At 42.9% G+C, this 18,003-nt stretch overlaps 1 protein-coding gene across 5 annotated transcripts in view; it reads right to left on the bottom strand.

Annotated features, from left to right (window-relative positions):
- TMEM178B (transmembrane protein 178B) overlaps window positions 1-18,003 on the bottom strand; it is a 412,255-nt gene that overhangs the window by 93,210 nt on the left and 301,042 nt on the right. The window lies entirely within an intron of this gene.

The raw sequence follows: 18,003 nt of genomic DNA, 5'->3' as shown, positions 1-18,003 counted from the left end.
CCCAAACCCTGGGACAGCTCAGATTCTTTTCCTCCTCTGATCTAGGCTGCTTCTCTCTTACTCAGCTCCATGAGCTAGCCTAGCATCCTTTATTATTTCCATTGGCCAGAGCTGATGGCCATTCATTGCAAACAAAGACACAGTAATAATGCACACAGGTAGTGCATAATCAGATCACTTAGAAAGAAGATCCACAGTTTTCATAATAGTCTGAAAGTATTCTTGACTTTCCCCCTCAAAATGATTAAACTCCAAAATACAAGACCTTCATCTAATAAAGTGAAAGAGAGGTAGCTCCACGGAGAACAAAAGTAGCATGTTATTTACTCACTGGAGAGCCAAGTTCCTGAGAGTGGATTTTTTTTTTTTTTTTAATTTTAGACCCCATAGATGGCAGCCCACCAGGCTCCCCTGTCCCTGGGATTCCCCAGGCAAGAACACTGGAGTGGGTTGCCATTTCCTTCTCCACTGAGAGTGGATTTTAATATTTTTACCTTCTCCCATACTTCAGAGTCCATAGTGACGCTTCCTAAGGCCCACTTGACTTCACACTCCAGGATGTCTGGCTCTAGGTGAGCGATCACACCATCATGGTTATCTGGGTCATTAAGACTTTTTTGTGCACTTTGCCGACAAAGGTCTATATAGTCAAAGCTATGGTTTTTCCAATAGCTCATGTATAGATGTGAGAGTTGGACCATAAAGAAGGCTCAGCGCCAAAGAACTGACATTTTCTAATTCTGGTGCTGAAAAGGATGCTTGAGAATCCCTTAGGGAACAAGGAGATCAAACCAGTCAATCCTAAAAGAAATCAACCCTGAATATTCATTGGAAGGACTGATGCTGAAGCTGAAACTCCAATACTCTGGCCACCTGAGGAAAAAGCCAACTCATTGGAAAAGACCGTGATGCTGAGAAAGATTGAGGGCAAGAGAAGAGGGTGACAGAGGATGAGATGGTTGGATGGCATCACTGATTCAATGGACATGAGTTTGAGCAAACTATGGGAGATAGTGAAGGACAGGGAATCCTGGTGTGTTGCAGTTCATGGGGTTGCAAACAGTCAGACACAACTGAGCAACTGAACAAAAACAACAATATTTCAGAGTCCAGGGAATGCTGCTAAAGTTTCTGCAAAGTTCCCAAATGACCCTTTGTAGCAGAATCCCGCCAATGAGGAAATAAGATTTTTAATCAAGTCATCACCCAGGAGAGAAAGGAATTGAAGACACAGAGAGAACTAATTATATCTGTGATAACTCAAAACCTAGACTAGGGGAGCAACATTTCAAAGCCCCTCACAACCCCTGCCCAAGTCTTTTAGAGGTCACTTGCCCTTGAGGCCCAAAGTGGTCCTTATGAGTGTGATGAATGGATGCTGGAAGGGAGAGGAATGTAAGAAGTCCACAGACTCAAGTAAAATCTTGTTATCACCAGGTAATGAGTTCAGAAAGAATCTTAAGAGGAAGAGTCTGATCTCTTTGTAAAATAACAAACTAAGGAGTCGGAAGATTTTTTGGTTTTGCTTTTGTTTTGTGTTTGCCTTAAGCAGAGGATGGGGTAGAAGGAAGGGGCTGTCTTCTATTTGGTCAGAGAGTTGTACTTGTGGAGATAGGAATGGGGCTGAGGAGCTGATAGCATTTGTTCCTAGACTCACCTAGGTTAGGGATAATTAAGACCAATGGGTGGCCAGGGAATAAGATTAAAAGTTCTAATGATATAAGTAGGATTTATGCCTTGATATACGGCTGAAAATAAGCAAGACAGACAGGGCTGGATAACAATGTGGGGTTGATCTCATAACAGAAAGGATTATTTGAAACACTGTTCTCTAACAGTTAAGTAAGCAGTAATGGTAGGCTTTTGGAACTTAGAAGTCTTTTTTCCCCTACTTACTATAAGGTATGAGTTACAAATAGAGTTCAAGATTATATGTAATGTGTTTCTAATTTTTTAAATGTAAATCCTTATATTAAAAGTACAAATGGCTAGATTGAGTTGAATATCTCTGCTAATGCCAAAGTTTGATAATACAAATTCAGTCCGCCTTCAAGGATGCTCCTAGAAAGATCATTGGATGGTAGGGACCATAATGATGCATACAGATCTCCGGGGATCTGGTTTGGCACTAAGGGCTGGTCTTGTAACAGATTCTTCTATTTCAGTGATGGACATGTTGCATGTGCTAAAAAAATGGAATAACTAATGACACTGAAATGTCAGAAACAGGGTCATGAGATTTATATTGAAAAACACGAAAAGAATGGAAAGGAATCTCTTTTGCTGGAAAAAAACTGGGGGACATTTTTGAAGACATATAAATTTGTCAGGACAGTCAACTGGATTAAAGAATGATTTGGGTTTAATTTTGAATTCAGGGATTCATAACAGAAAGAAGGTTGGTTTATCCAAAAATAAAGAAATGGGGAAAAAATAATGTTAGCATGTCAGCATGCTCCATAAGGGACAATAAGTAGACTAATTTCATATGACGTATTTTCACACTACATAGATTATTAAAATACTAAAATTACTGAGATCTCAAGTAAACCTGACCTACAGAAAGTGGTGAGAAGATATTTCAAAACATATAAGCATACAACTCAATAGAAAATAAACATAACCCAATTAAAAAATGGGCAAAGGACCTAAATAGACATTTTTCCAAAGAAGACATACAAAGGGCAAACAGTTAACATGAAAGGGTGCACAACATCACTAGTCATCAGAGAAATGCAAATCAGAGACACAATGCGATATCACCTCACAACTGTTAGGATGTCTGTTATCAAAAAGATAAAGATAACAAATGCTGATGAGGATCTGTGGGTGGAAAGATAAATTCATGCAGCCACTATGGAGAACAGTGTGAAGAGTCCTCAAGAAATTCAAAAAAGAACTATCATGTGATCTATCAATTCCATTCCTGAAAACATCTCCAAAGAAAATGGAAACACTATGTCAAAGAAATATCCATATTCACCTAAGTGTCCAATGATGGGTAAATGAGTAAAGAATACACGTACATCCCTTTAAAAAGAAGGAAGCTTGCCATTTGCAATAACATGGATGAACCTGAAGGATATTAAGCTAAGTGAAATAAGCCATGTAACATGTGGAATCACTTATAGAAAACAAGATATTCACAAATTGGTGGGGGAAATTGTCAGAGGTTAGTAAAAGGGTACACACTTTCAGTTATAAGCTGAATAATGTCTGAGAATCTAATGAACATCATGGTGACTCAAGTTGATAACACTATCATATAATGGAAATTTGCCAAGAGATTAAAACTTAAACGTTCACACATACAAAACAGGTACATACGTGAGGTGACAGATATGTTAATTAACTCAATGGAGGGAATTCCTTTCACAACATATATGTATTACCATCTTGTACACTTTAAATATCTTACAATTTTATTTGTCAATTCTATCTCAGTAAAGCTGGGGGAAATTACCAACAACAACAAAAAAACAACAGAGAAACAAAACACCACCCCACACATATAGGAAGATGAGTAACGCTACCAGTGAACAGTGTCCTCCACATATTAAAAATATAAGCCATTCCACTTGGGATGGACACACTCTATATTTAAAATGGATAAACAACAAATAGCATGTGGAACTCTGCTTAATGTTACGTAACAACATAGATGGGAGGGGAGTTGGGGGGAGAATGGATAGGCCACCGAGTCCCTTCCCTGTTCACCTAAAACTATCACAACATTGTTTGTTAATTGGCTATACTGCTGCTTTGACGTTTCAGTCACATCCAACTCTGTGTGACTGTGGCCCGCCCGCCAGGCTCCTCTGTCCACGGAATTCTCCAGACAAGAGCACTGGAGTGGGTTGCCATGACCTCCTCCAGGGGATCTTCCCAACCCAAGGATCGAACCCGTGTCTCCTGCATTGCAGGCAGATTCTTTACCACTGAGCCACCAGGGAAGCCCTAATTAGCTATACCTCTATAGAAAATAAAAGTTAAATAAAAATAAATAAAAGCCATTCCAAGAGCAACGGTTCAATACCAGTGTGAAGTCCAGCCAAGTGAGGGCATCAGCAGTAAGGAAGGAATCAAGGCTGGACTGCAGCCTCCTATCACGGCCAAGCAATGACATGAGCTTGGGGCAGAAAGGTGAGTTTCCCAAGCTCCCAAGTTTCTAAAGGGAATGGGGCTGGGAAGACAGGACCATGATGATAAAGGTGCCAGAATGTAGGGAAGGTAAGTAAGGGGGCTTCTGTGCATTCCCACTGGCAGATCTTGCTGGAATTTCTGCATTTCCCAGGAGACTTTTCCTCTGCGGCACAGAGGAGCTCACTACTTTGCTGAATTTTGAACTGTGTGCATCATAAGGTTTGTTGGTGGGGCTGAGTCTGTTAGCTTAGTGAGAAAGGCTAGTCTGCTACCTGGCATTCCCAAATCAGTGTATTAGTGCTGTTTTCCCTTTTTGTTACACAGGCATTAACACTCATAAAGTGATTATTTTTTAAAAGTGCCTTTGTTGTGGGGGAAAAAAAAACTTTAATAAAGTAAGCCATTGGCAAATGCTGGTAACAGGTGAGATCGATGAGGAGAGATCTCAGCAAGTGGTATTTTGTATAAAATAAAAAGTGAAATGTTAAATTTGGCAGATCAGGCACATGAAACACATTCACTTACAGGGACCAGGGAAATCAGAAAACAGAATTTATGAGTGTTCCAGCCAGCACAAAAGCTGTAATATATGGGGGGATTTGTAACAATGTAGTAATATTCAAAAATTGGTAGTTTCTCAAATATCTTGAGACCCATCTCTTAAGAGTCCCACCAGATTGTCAGTTTCAGGAGGGCAGACACTCTCTGGTTCTTCCTAGAATCCCAATGCCTAGGATGGTGCCTGGTGTACAGGAGTTTGAAAGACAGCAGCAAAGGCATGCAGTGCCTTGTGGTTCATAATGAAGGATTTGGATATCGACCTAAAGAATAGGAAGACTTCAGACATTTTTACATGAGGGAGTGATACGATTTCAGTTTTAAATGTCACTCTGGCTGCTACGCAGAGAACAGATGATAGAAAAAGCACTGGTAGGAAGTAGACCAGGTGTCCCTATGGAGAGGGCTATTGGAATATATCAAACAAAGGATCATTGTGGCCTGAATTTGGGGGGGTGACAATTGGTTCAAGATAAACTGGAGATTAGAGTCAATAGATTTCTGATGGACTGGGTATGGGATTGGGGAGAGAGGAATCCAGCACAATTTGAGCAAATTTGGTAGATGCTGGTACCATTATTGAGATGGGTAAGACAGAGGAAGGGACTGGTTTAGGGGAGGAGAATTAAATTCTTTTGGGGCACATGAAGTTTGGAAAAGTCTTAGACATTGTGTGGAAATGCCAATTAGACGTCAGTTAGATAGCAGGAGGTATCTGATCCTCAAACTCAGGGAAAGAGGGCTGGAGATTTAAATCTAGGATGAATAAATGAATGCTGGAGACCTACTCTCTGTATTAAAAATGGAAAAGGTTCTAGCCAAGACAGAATAGAAGAGTATAAATGCATTTAGTTCCTCTCAGTTATAAGAGAAAATGTATTATTTCTGTGGGCAAAAAGGAGGGGACTGAATTGTCAATGTCCTAAGACATGAAAGCCCCTCACACACATTTTTTTCAATGTAGGGAATGTTTGCTACTAAGGCCCTCATTTTCTAGATTCACTTAAATATATTTGAGACCCATATGTCTCTAATAAGGCAAGGTTTGAGGGATATATGGAAAGAAGTAAGGGAATATTTAGAAATAGCCTTTTAAAATAATAATTTATAGACAGAAATATTTGAAGCTCAGGAAAGAAAAGGAAGAAATACAAGAAATGAAAGTTGCTCCTTCTTGGGAAGGAAAAATTTCACACAGCACTTAGTTCTCTGACAGACCAAGTGTGGCCCAGGAAAATCAAATGAAAATTACCTCCCCAACAACTTCAGGGAAAGAATCTACGTCGCTATTCAGAATTTGTTGCTGTTGTTCAGTCGCTCAGTCATGTCCAGCTCTTTGTAACTTCATGAAGGTAGCCCACCAGGCTTCTCTGTCCATGGGATTTCCCAGGCAAGAATACTGGAATAGGTTGCCATTTCCTTCTTCAGGGGATCTTCCTGACTCAGGGATTGGATCTGCATCTCCTGCATTGGCAGGTGGGTTCTTTACCACTGAGCCACCAGGGAAGCCCTCCTATTCAGAATGGAGGGCTGAAATTGTCTTTTATGTGGATTAAGGATCTAGAAGAATTTAAGAGGTGTGAACAAGGCCACAGAGGAAAATCAGGAGAAGCCACATACAAGACTCTGATGGGGAGCAGTGGGCATGCCAGGGCACATCATTGAATTACATGAAAAGATCACAGCCACGTGGATGCTACCCTTGCCTTGACTTGTGGGGTCCAGAACACTTCTGTTCACCTTACCTCACTCACTGTACTATTATGAGAAAGTGAAGCAAGCATACAAAAGAAATAATGCTGTGCACACAGGTAAGGTGTGGACCATATTGTGCTACAGGGGATAAGAGTAAGGAGACAGTGATGTACCTGTCACTGGGGCCTCAGCATCCACAGTATTAGCCTCTGAAATACTCAGTTACAGGTCTGATTCCTTCTAGGTAAGTATCTGAGTCCAGAATTTTCAGACAGACAGGAAGGTATAAGTCTCTTTTCAGAGATGATATCCTGCCTCTAAAATACAATGAGATTAGCACACTGAGACAACTTCACTTACAATGCAATGATTGAATATAGCTGCGGATGATTACAATTTATGTGAATAATTATCTTAGGGAGCAGGATGATAAATGCTATCAATTAATATTTGCTTGTAGAAGGGCATAGAATCCTTCCCTAAATAAACACACACACACACGTGCACACATGACAGCAAAGACAAATAGCTGGATTTTTTACTAGAAGCAATGGGCATATATGAATAGGACATTTGGTAAATGTGTATTCCAGGTAGGAAGGTGGAAACATTAGCAACCTACAAAATTTTGCTATGAAACCCACCAAGTTTATATACGACAAAGAAAAGAGCGTGGAGTATCATTTTTTAAAGGGGTAGAAAGGTTCCTACAATTGAGTATCAGGCAAGTGAAGTCTCTGCTTCAACTTCCTTAGAAAGGTCTTCTGTCTCTCCCTCTCTCTCTCTCTCACACACACACAAGAATATAATTGGGATATTCAGTTATTCCAAGTCTTTTGCTATCAATCCAAAACATTCAGATACTTTGTATGTCCAGATTTTTGTGCACAGCCAACAGATATTGACATAATTCACTTTCTGATGTCCCACCTCACTAACCATTACAGAACTATGATCAATTTCAGGCTGTTGGGGTGACCAATACAAATGCATGAAGACTTTAATCAGTTTCCAAAATATACATCTAGGCCTAAAAATTTTGTCATTGAAATATGCATTTTTAAAAATACAACAATTTGTCTTCAAATTTACATTTATGGGTAGGGGGCAGAGTGCTAAGTAACTTCTTAGTCTACACCTAGAGTAGTAAGAATTCATGGGTAGAAGAAGATTGTTGCTGTTGTTGTCTAGTTGTTAAGTTGTGTCTGACTCTTCGCAACCCCATGGAATGTAGCCCACCAGGTTCCTCTGTCCATGGGATTCTCCAGGCAGGAATACTGGAGTGGGTTGCCATTTCCTTCTCCAGGGGATCTTCCCCACCCAGGGATCGAATCCACATCTCCTGTATTGGCAGGCTCTTTACCACTGAGTCACTAGGGAAGCCTCAGAAAAAGATAGCCAATGTAAAACTCTGTAAATATATATCCTTTTCCAACTTCTCCAAAGGTAAAAGAATTTTCAGGTAGAAACATATACCTAGACAATCCCCCAATTTGATTAAAAAAAGAAAAAACTCCCAAGAACATATTCACTGTTAGCCTGAACTGAAACCTTCATTTCTTAGAGTGACACTCATAATCAAGAAGGTGTACAAATTTCCAGTTATAAGAAATGTACAGCAGAATGTACATTATGGCTTAAAGCTCAATGTACAATGGCTTAAATGTACAATGGCTTAAAGCTCAACATTCAGAAAAAAAAGATCATGGCATCCGGTCACATCACTTCATGGCAAATAGATGGAGAAACAGTGGAAATGGCGGCAAACTTTATTTTGGGGGGCTCCAAAATCACTGCAGATGGTGACTACAGCCATAAAATTAAAAGACACTTGCTCTTTGGAAGAAAAGTTATGACCAACCTAGACAGCATATTAAAAAGCAGAGACATTACTTTGCCAAAAAAGGTCTGTCTGGTTAAGGCTATGGTTTTTCCAGTAATCATGTATGGATGTGAGAGTTGGACTATAAAGAAAGCTGAGCACCGAAGAATTGATGCTTTTGAACTGTGGTGTTGGAGAAGACTCTTGAGAGCCCTTTGGACTACAAGGAGATCCAACCGCTCCATCCTAAAAGAAATCAGCCCTGAATTTTCACTGGAAGGACTGATGTTGAAGCTGAAACTCCAATACTTTGGCCACCTGATGTGAAGAGCTGACTCATTGGAAAAGACCCTGATGCTGGGAAAGATTGAAGGCAGGAGGAGAAGGGGACGACAAAGGATGACATGGTGGGATTGCATCACCGACTCAATGGACATGAGTTTGAGTAGACTCCGGGGGTTGGTGATGGACAGGGAGGCCTGGCGTGCTGCGATTCATGGGGTCACAAAGAGTAGGACACGACTGAGCAACTGAACTGAACCCTCTGATCATTTGAAGCCCAGAATTTTCTCAAGTTGACTGTAAGAAGAAGAGGTTGGCCAAATGTGGAGGAGCAGTGGCTGACCAAGGGACCCTATCTTTGCCCCTGAGGATCGCTTTCTCTTAGGGTTCCCACATTTCATTACCAGTTCCACTCATGCCATGCCCCTAGTGTGTGTTATTGTCTGACAATGCTCTTTCAAAAGGGGACGACAATAAGCGCCCTGTAGCACAGTTAAAGTTAATTAGTGCCCTCAGTTATTTGGCGGTGGGGGCAGGGTGGGGGTGAATGGGGGAAGGCGGGGGTCAGTACAGAGCAGCATTTTGTGAAAATCAAAAACATGTGAGCTGAACTCAGTGACTCACTTCCAGAGGATAGAGTATTTACTTTTTAAATTTACTTTTAAGAAAAGTAAGAAACAGTGGCAAGACCAAGTGATCAAGGTTAACGTCACCAGTGATAAGCCATGTTGATGGCAGGCAGCCCCTCATATAACATAGACTCTAAGGCAGGCACCTCATCTCCGGGGAATCCTTCCCCCAAAGCCCATGACCCTGGTCTAACTATTGGAAACATATCAGACAAAACCAGAATGAGGGACATGGTACAAAACACCTGAGCAATATTCTTCAAAACTGTCCAAGTCATGAAAAGCAAGGAAAAACTGGCCCAGACCAGAAAAGAGCAAACACACACGATGACTAAATGCAGTGTGCTTCCTGGACCACAAAAGTGCTTTGGTGGAAGAAATGGTAAAATCTGAATCTCGTCTGGAGTTTAGGTAATACAATGTACCACTGCCCACTTCTTAGTTTTGACAAACCAACCACAGTCATACGTGATGATGACAGTAGGGGAAACGAGAAAGGATGTGCAGGAATGCTCAGTACTGTCTTTGTAATTCTTCTCTAAATCTACTCCAAAATACAAAATGTAAAATACATTTGCATTCCAAAAGAATCAACAGATCTTAACACAAAATGAAATCTTAATTTCTTTTTGATACGTTTTATTTATGGTGATCTCTTAAAATAGCAAAACCAGCCTTCCATACATTATAGAAAATTACAAAATATGTACAAGTAAAAACTAAAAATCAAAATATCACACATGGAGTATTCTCTTTCTGACTCTCGTTCCAATATATATGTGTACATCACATCTATAGTTAACAGTGTGAGGTTTTTACAGTCCATGTTGTCCTGAAGCTTTTTGTTTTTCCAGCCAATGATTTCTTCTTTTTCATTTCAGTAAGTTTTTGTTATCAACTAATACTTTTTACCATATTCAAATTTCCTCCTAAATTTTCTTACAACTTCTTTCTTCAAACCAGACCAGATAATCCAATCTAGGATGACAACATCTGATTGCTGTGTCCTTTAAATATTTTTAAACTTGGTAAGTTTCCCCGATAGACTCATACTAGGCCGGTGGTCCTACAGAATGTCTCAGCCTCTGGACTTATGTAATTACTTCCTTCTGCTGACGCTTAACTTGTTCCTCTATCCCCTGGGTTTCCTAGAAACTGACATTTCTATCTCAGGTTTCATGGGTTAATGTTAAACTCTGTGAGTGAGATGTAGTTGTGTTCAATTACATCAAAAGACACCAAACATCAGGCTGTTACACCATTAGAGCTGTTATGACTGGTCACCAGATGAAGGTGCTGATCCTCTTTTCCTTATATTATACAATTATGCTTTCCTCTTGAGGTAAGAAAGTAATCCATGGGTCAGTGTAATTTTGGCAGTATACAAAATATCCTTTTCCCTAATAGCTACCTATCCAGTGATTTTCATACTAATTAATGACACTTGCCTAAATCAATAATTTCATTGGGATTCACAAAATTATTTTTAAGATTCTTTCTTCTTCTTTTTGGCTGGCTTTCTCTTCGAAAATGTAACATTCCCTAATCATCTGGGTCTATATGGTTACCCTTAAACACAGTTCCTACAGAAAAGACAGGAGAAATGCTGGTGGAAGCATTTAAAAGGTTTTACCAAGCATTAAGGAAGTACAAGAGGAGATAAAGGCTGAGAGTATTACAAATATAAAATAGAAGATGCTTCGGCTGACAGAGATTAAAGGTAGGTGTCCAGAGGACTGGCACAATTTCAAGGTGACCTTGCCTTTGTCCCTGGGCTGTCAGCTCCTGGCTCCTTCCTCATGGCTGCTCCCATCTGACCTCCTCTAGGCTTGAAGCCTAGAGATATGCCTCCTTCTGTGGCTCACCTGAGGCTTGGCCTCTCTGTTTTATGTCTAAGAATCTGCTCTCTTCCCCAAGAACGATCTCTCCCTGTGAGACCACCTCCTACCTCCTAATTAGTATAGCAGCCTATATTAAGTTCTACCAGACTCATCACCATATCTAAATAAACTACAATAACCATGGATTCCTAAATATACTCCAAGAACCACAGCCTCCAACAATCAAGAATTATACCTAGTAACAGGAGGTTCATTTCCTGTGGCTTCCTTAAGAGAAACTAGCAGACAGACCCCTGGAATCAGATTCTTTCCCCTGGAACAGAACTATTACCTACTGCAATAAGAAATAGGATGCAGTACAGTCTGCTTCTAACATAGAGGTTAGTCCTGCCAGCTAAAATCAGCATCACCAAAGGTTTCTACTGTATTTTTAACTCCTTGTCTTTTTCATTTGAAAATAAGGGTCTGACTTTGACAACCTCTATGCAGGTACAATCAAGACGGATGTAATGGACGGATTTACTTTTTGCAATTCACATGACACATCACAATGACCCTGAAATGATGGGGCCGGGGTTTTCCGGCTGCAAGCAGTTGCAAATATGGGCCACATCAAGACCCTTCCATCCTGTCTGAATCCATCAAGGTTATACACTCACAGGCATAATTTACTCATGTTAATTATTAAAATCACAAAGAGATGGAATAACATTTAAATGGCAGAAAGGAGCAAGTGAAAGCAAACAGTAATTCTCATCACCCAATATATAAAGTGGGGTGGTGACCTGTCCATCAAATATGCAGAATCCAGAAGGGGAAGCATCTGCTGGTATCCAAGGAGACATTAAATTATGAAAAAGAAACATATGGAAATAGCAAGACAAATTCTCAAACCCCAGACCTGGGACGTGGGGACATGTATCTGAAGACTCATACAAAGCGACTACTGGGGAGGATGCAGAAGTGTGAGGCACCCTGGGACTGTTTCAGGGCAGCCGGTACCCTGTCCCGGGCATATGTGGAATCTTCAGCGTGGACGGTCTCTGATAATGATCTAGTCTATCAGATTAAATTTTCGCAAATTCAGTTCAAATTCCAGAGATGTACATACGTAGTCACTCAGAGAAAATGGCCCGGAAGAGTAAACGCCTGAGTGAAATCAAGTGACAGGTTGCCAGGGAGGGCAAGGAGGTCCAGGGATTGTCACGTGAGCCGACACGTCCAAGAGCACTTTGAATGTCAGGAGTCCTGTCTGCAAGTGCAGACTGGCATCTTTGAGGTTGTAAAGGTAATCAGCTTAAATAGTGGTTAGCCACTTCGGGCACCAGGGATGATGCTGAGAGAGGTGATGATGCACCCCTCTTAGGGTCATGTGCGTGCTAAGTCACTTTAGTCATATCCAACTCTTTGTAACTCCATGGACCATAGCCCACCAGGCTCCTCTGTCCAAGGGATTCTCCAGGCAAGAATACTGGAGTAGGTTGCCATCTTCTCCTCCAGGGGATCTTCCCAACCCAGGGATCAAACTTGAGTCTCTTTCATCTCCTGCATTGGCAGGCAGGTTCTTTACCACTAGCACCACCTGGGAAGCCCCCTTTGACCCACAGAAGTCCACAGAAATCCCATTTAAATGCTGCTTTTCAGTCAAGAATTGTGGATTAAGCACCATTTTTAACACTGTGAGGCCGTAATGGAAGTACCGCTCCTGAGTGTTCACAGTCCTGGGCTTCCTCTCAAAAACACTGGAAAGGAGCAAAGCTCACCATAGGGACCCCACTCCAGGCTTCCCATGAGCTGTGGTGTGGACCTGAGCTGTTCCTCATAGCCACTCAATAAGGAATAAAATGGGAGGAGGGCGGGTCCTTTACACATCACAGCTGTTTTCTTCCCTGTGTTCAAGTCCCCGCCATAGAGGTGGGTTTATGCATAACTACATGTTGGCCCATGGGAGGAATTCGGTGGCACAGCTGGAGGTTCCCAGTCTCCCTGCTGAGCAAAGGGGTCAATCCCCCATCTCTAGAGTCAGGTGGAAAACAGGAAGCAGCCCTGTGATGGACTGAGAGGTGTGCCACCCAGCTCACCTTCAGGACCAAGCCTGCATTTCCCCAACTTGTAGGGGTGCCAGGTGCTGAGAGCTCCCAGCTGGGTGCTCTCCTGGAGGTGACAGGAACAGCCATCTCGCTGGAGCTTCCATCCCGTGCCCAGGGGCAGCCTGCATCCAATGGCCTTGGTCCCCCGGATCTCAGCTGGGATTTCTCCAAAGGGTCACCTAAGTTATAGAGCACCTCACAGGTGGTGAAACCCCGATTAGAGTGAGTTGGGAGAGAGAGGAAGGAGAGGAAGAGGACAGCTCTTCTGAGCATTGCTGCTAAAAGGAGAAAAGATACGGAGGACTCATCGGCAGGAAGAAAATGGGGTCAAAAGGAGATGTTTTTGTTTGGTTGGTTTTAACAACTGCATTTGTTGCTATTCAATCACTCAATCATGCCTGACTCTTTGCGACCCCATGGACTGCAGCACACAAGGCTTCCCTGTCCTTCACTATCTCTGGGACAAGGGAATGGCTACTCACTTCAGTGTTCTTGCCTAGAGAATTCCACAGACAGAGGAGACTGGCGGGCTACAGCCTATGAGGTTGCAAAGAGAGATATAACTAACAACTTGCCTAGTCATTTAATTTACTTTGGCCACACCATGTGACAGGTGGGATCTTAGTTCCCTGACTAGGGATTGAACCTGCACCCCCTGTAGTGAAAGCACAGAGTCTTAACCGCTGGACTTCCAGGGAAGCTCCGAGGAGATGTTTTGAAAATGAGGAGAGTAACAGATACTTGTATGCTGCTGAGATGGATGGAAAAGAGAGAAAGAAAGATGAGAGAAGTAGAGACCTGGCAGGGCAATGTCATAAGGAGTCAAGAGGAGATGGGATCTGGTGGGTAGGGGGACAGGCTTCAGGAGGGAGGTGGGTGGGGGGACGCTGGTTGGGCAAATGGGCTGAGGTGGCTTCAGTCAGTGGACACTGCGTGTTCTGGTCCCATTGGCAAGACTACCTCTAATGTGGAGATGCACACCAAGGGTCACAGCCTTCAGACCTGGAGTGTTCTGGTCTCATGCACCCTGGTGGTCCAGTGGTTAAGACTTTGCCTTCCAGTTCAGGGGTGTGGGTTTGATTCCTGGTTGGGGAGCTAAGTTCCCATATGCCCTATAGCCAAAAAACCAAAACATTAAACAGAAGCAATACTGCAACAAATTCCACAAAGGCTGTAATAAATGGTCCACAATCTTTTAAAAAGACTCTTATATATATATATGGCTTCTCTAGTGGCTCAGATGGTGAAGAATTCTCCTGCAATGCAGGAGACCCAGGTTTGATTCCGGGGTCGGAAAGATCCCCTGGAGAAGGAAATGGCAACCCACTCCAGTATTCTTGCCTGGAAAATTCCACAGACAGAGAAACCTGGTGGGATACAGTCCATGGGGGTCACAAAGAGTCAGACATGACTGAGCGACTACCACTTTCCCACAATCAACTCCCAAGCAAATGTTTCTGAGCACAGTCTGAAACGCCTTGCCCTTCCTTGGTCTCCAAATCTCATTCACCCCCCAAGACTCAGCATACCTTCTCTTTCCCGGAAATCCGCCTCTACTATTTCAGCCTGAGCTAGTTTCTCCTTGTGCTGAAGGAACAAAAGGAATTTCCCATCCATTACCCACCCAAGGAGACCTTATCACACGCTATTTTCCGGTGAACACTTGCATTTACCAGTCTCCTTAACTGGATTAAAAGCTCCTTGAGGGCAGAGGTCATGTGCTATACCTTTCCATCCCATTTCTCGAAGTTTCAGAGTTGCTCACCTGGAACACAAGCCTGGTTTAGTCACATCCAGTTGCCTGTACCTCTCCCAGCTTCTACATATCCGTCACTCTGTGGTATCACACTGTGAGCCAGTGGAAATCCTGGATCCTTGCTCCCTTTTCTTGGGGTCTCTTTTTTTTTTAATTGAAACATAGTTGACTTATTGATTCAATATTGTACTAATTTTGCAATTGATGGGACTGACAAGGGCTTAATCTCCAAAATATACAAACAGTTCATACAACTCAATAACAACCACAAAAAACAAAAAACCCAATCAAAAACTGGGCAGAAGAAGTCAACAGACATACAGATGGTATACAGATGGCCAGTATGCATGTGAAAAGATGCTCAACAACACTAATTATTAGAGAAATGCAAATCAAAACTACCATGTGATAACCACCTCACAGGGGTCAGAACAGCCAACCTCAAAAAAGTCTACAAATAACAAATATCTCTACAGATAGGGCTTCCCTGGTGGCTCAGATGGTAAAGAATCTGCCTGCAATGCAGGGGACCTGGGTTTAACCCCTGGTTTGGGAAGATTCCCTGGAGGAAGGCATGGCAACCCACTCCAATATTCTCGCCTGGAGAATTCCATGGACAGAGGAGCCTGGAGGGCTATAGTCCATGGGGTTGCAAAGAGTCGGACATGACTTGAGCGACTAAGCACATACAGAGAGAGTATGGAGAAAAGGGAACCATCCTACCCTGTTGGTGAGAACGTAAGGTGGTGCAGCTACTATGGAAAACTGCCTGAGCAGACGTAGAGAACCAACTTGTGGACCCAGTGAGGGAAGGACAGGGTGGGATGAACTGAGAGCATAGCACTGAAACATATACATTACCATATGCAAAACATAGCGAGTGGACCGCTGCTGTGTAGCACAGGGAGCTCAGCTCTGTGTTCCGTGATGACCTAGAAGAGTGGGATGGGGGTGGGGGGTGGGGTGGTGCAAGAGGGAGGGGATATTTATCTACTTATGGCTGATACACACTGTCATATGGCAGAAACCAACACAACACTGTAAAGCAATTATCCTCCAATTAAAAATAAATTAAAAAAAAAGAAAACAGCGTGGAAGCTCCTCAGAAAACTCAAAATAGTTACCATATGATCCAGCCATCCCATTCGCAGGCATATACCTGGACAAAACTATAATTCTTGGGCTTTCGTGGCCACCACTCTTGATATCCTAAGACTGGATCTTCCCTTTGAATGAACCTCTCTGCAAATTTCCTCTTCTTTCTGTGGCCACTCCCATTACTACTCCCTCTGTCTCTGAGGTTCAGTGATACTCTGGGGGCTCCCTCAAAGCTCCATCTCATCCCAGACCCCCCTCCCTGGGGCAGACCTCTGGCTCATCCCTCAGGCCTGGGAGCAGAAAACCCACATGGAATCCACTGTTATTTGGGATGACTGACGTTTGGGCCTGCCTTGTGCTGGGAGAAAGAGGGAAATGGGGCGCTAGTGGTAAAGAACCCTCCTGCCAATGCGGGAGACTGAAGAGACACAGGTTCGATCCCTGGGTCAGGAAGATCCCCTGGAGGAGGGCATGGCCACCCACTTCCTGCATGGAGAATCCCGTGGACAGAGGAACCTGGCGGGCTACAGTCCATGAGGTCGCAAAGAGTTGGACATGACTGAAGTGACTGAGCACAAGATTTGGTCTGCCTTGTGCTGGGAGAAAGAGAGACAAAAGAAATAGAAGTTTGTTCTTTTTTTTTTTTTGGCTTTTATATTATTTTCTTTGTTTTTCTCCAAGGTTTATGAATCCATGAGCCTGTTCAACCAGTAGTCTCCTTCTCCACTTGCTGGCATATTTTTATTTTATGGTTTATTTAAAAGTCCTGTGGAAAAAGCTGTTGTGGAATGAGGTAGGAAGTAATCCAGGCTCCAGGGGACAGATGGAGTGACCCACTGGGATTCTGCCATGTCTGTTCCCAAGAGAGAAAGTGGCAGAATGTATTTGTCTGAAGTGAATTTCCATAAACCTGGGCTCGGGGCCAGTCTGCAGAGGGCGAGCGCCATTAGTAACGCGAATGGAAGCGCTTCCCTGCTCAGCATTCTAGTTCAGGGAGAGAGCAAAACACCTCCCTTTGAATTTTCCCTTTTGCTCAGACACACAAACAAGGAAGTAAACAGGAGGTCAGCCATTTTAAACAGCTGGAGAAGCCCAGAAACTCTGCAAGGAGTTGCTGCTATGAGAGAAAGTCGGTGCAGAGAGGCCAACAGGATTTCATCTTCTCTGTGGTGATCAAGTTACCCTCTGTCCCCTATACACACTCACATGCATGCACACGCACAAGGAGATTGCTAGACAGTATCACTTTAAGAAACATCTTTCTTCATTGATTCAAGAAACAAATCCTGAATATCTATACCTTATGGGAAATAAGATCCAATGGGGATGAAAAGCCAAGTTGAGGCTAACGGGAGGTTTATCCTTTCCTAGAGCTTAGAAACCTCTTAGTGGAACCAGGCAGATGGGGTGGGGAGCAAGTGGGGTCTCCCCACATTATTCCTGGGATCAGCCCCATCTCTACATGGGGCCCATGGCCTTGGGGGGGTCAGGGTTTCCCACCTCAAAGGAAATGAGGGTCCTCTCTGTCACTTCAAACACTCACCCACGTTCCCTGACTTGAGGATTTTACTTTGTTCAGACTCAGATGTAGGGGAACAAAGCATCAGCAGCCGGATCCCCTTGTGAGAGATCGAGACAGAGGAGAAGACGGTCATGTGGAGGGGGCTCAAGGATGCCGCCCACTCCACAACTTTCTGCCATCTTCCACCATGTCTCAAGAGCTTCACCTGCATTCATACCCTTTTTACCTGTGGCATCGTTACGAAGATAACCAAATACCCACCACCGGTTACGTAGAGTAATGTTCAGTGCATGGTCCACAAGACAAACGCTGACATGAGAGACATGCAGACAAACAGAGGAAGTGGAAAACACCCAACAAGGGAGCGGGATTTCATCTTTAGCATCAAATTCTTGACGCCCTTTTAACAGTGTAAAATGTTTGTGGTATGAGGTTTCATTCAGAATAAAATCACAAGTTTGTAAGCCCAGTCCATTCATGTAAAAATTAAATGAGACACACACTTATGTACCCTTCATGCACCTCACTGTGTGTATATTCCAGCTCAAAAAAAGTTCCAAATGTGTA

The sequence above is a fragment of the Bubalus kerabau genome, chromosome 8 (genome assembly GCF_029407905.1).
Source record: "Bubalus kerabau isolate K-KA32 ecotype Philippines breed swamp buffalo chromosome 8, PCC_UOA_SB_1v2, whole genome shotgun sequence".
In the NCBI taxonomy this organism is placed as follows: domain Eukaryota; kingdom Metazoa; phylum Chordata; class Mammalia; order Artiodactyla; family Bovidae; genus Bubalus; species Bubalus kerabau.
This window is presented reverse-complemented; position numbering and strand designations above follow the sequence as displayed.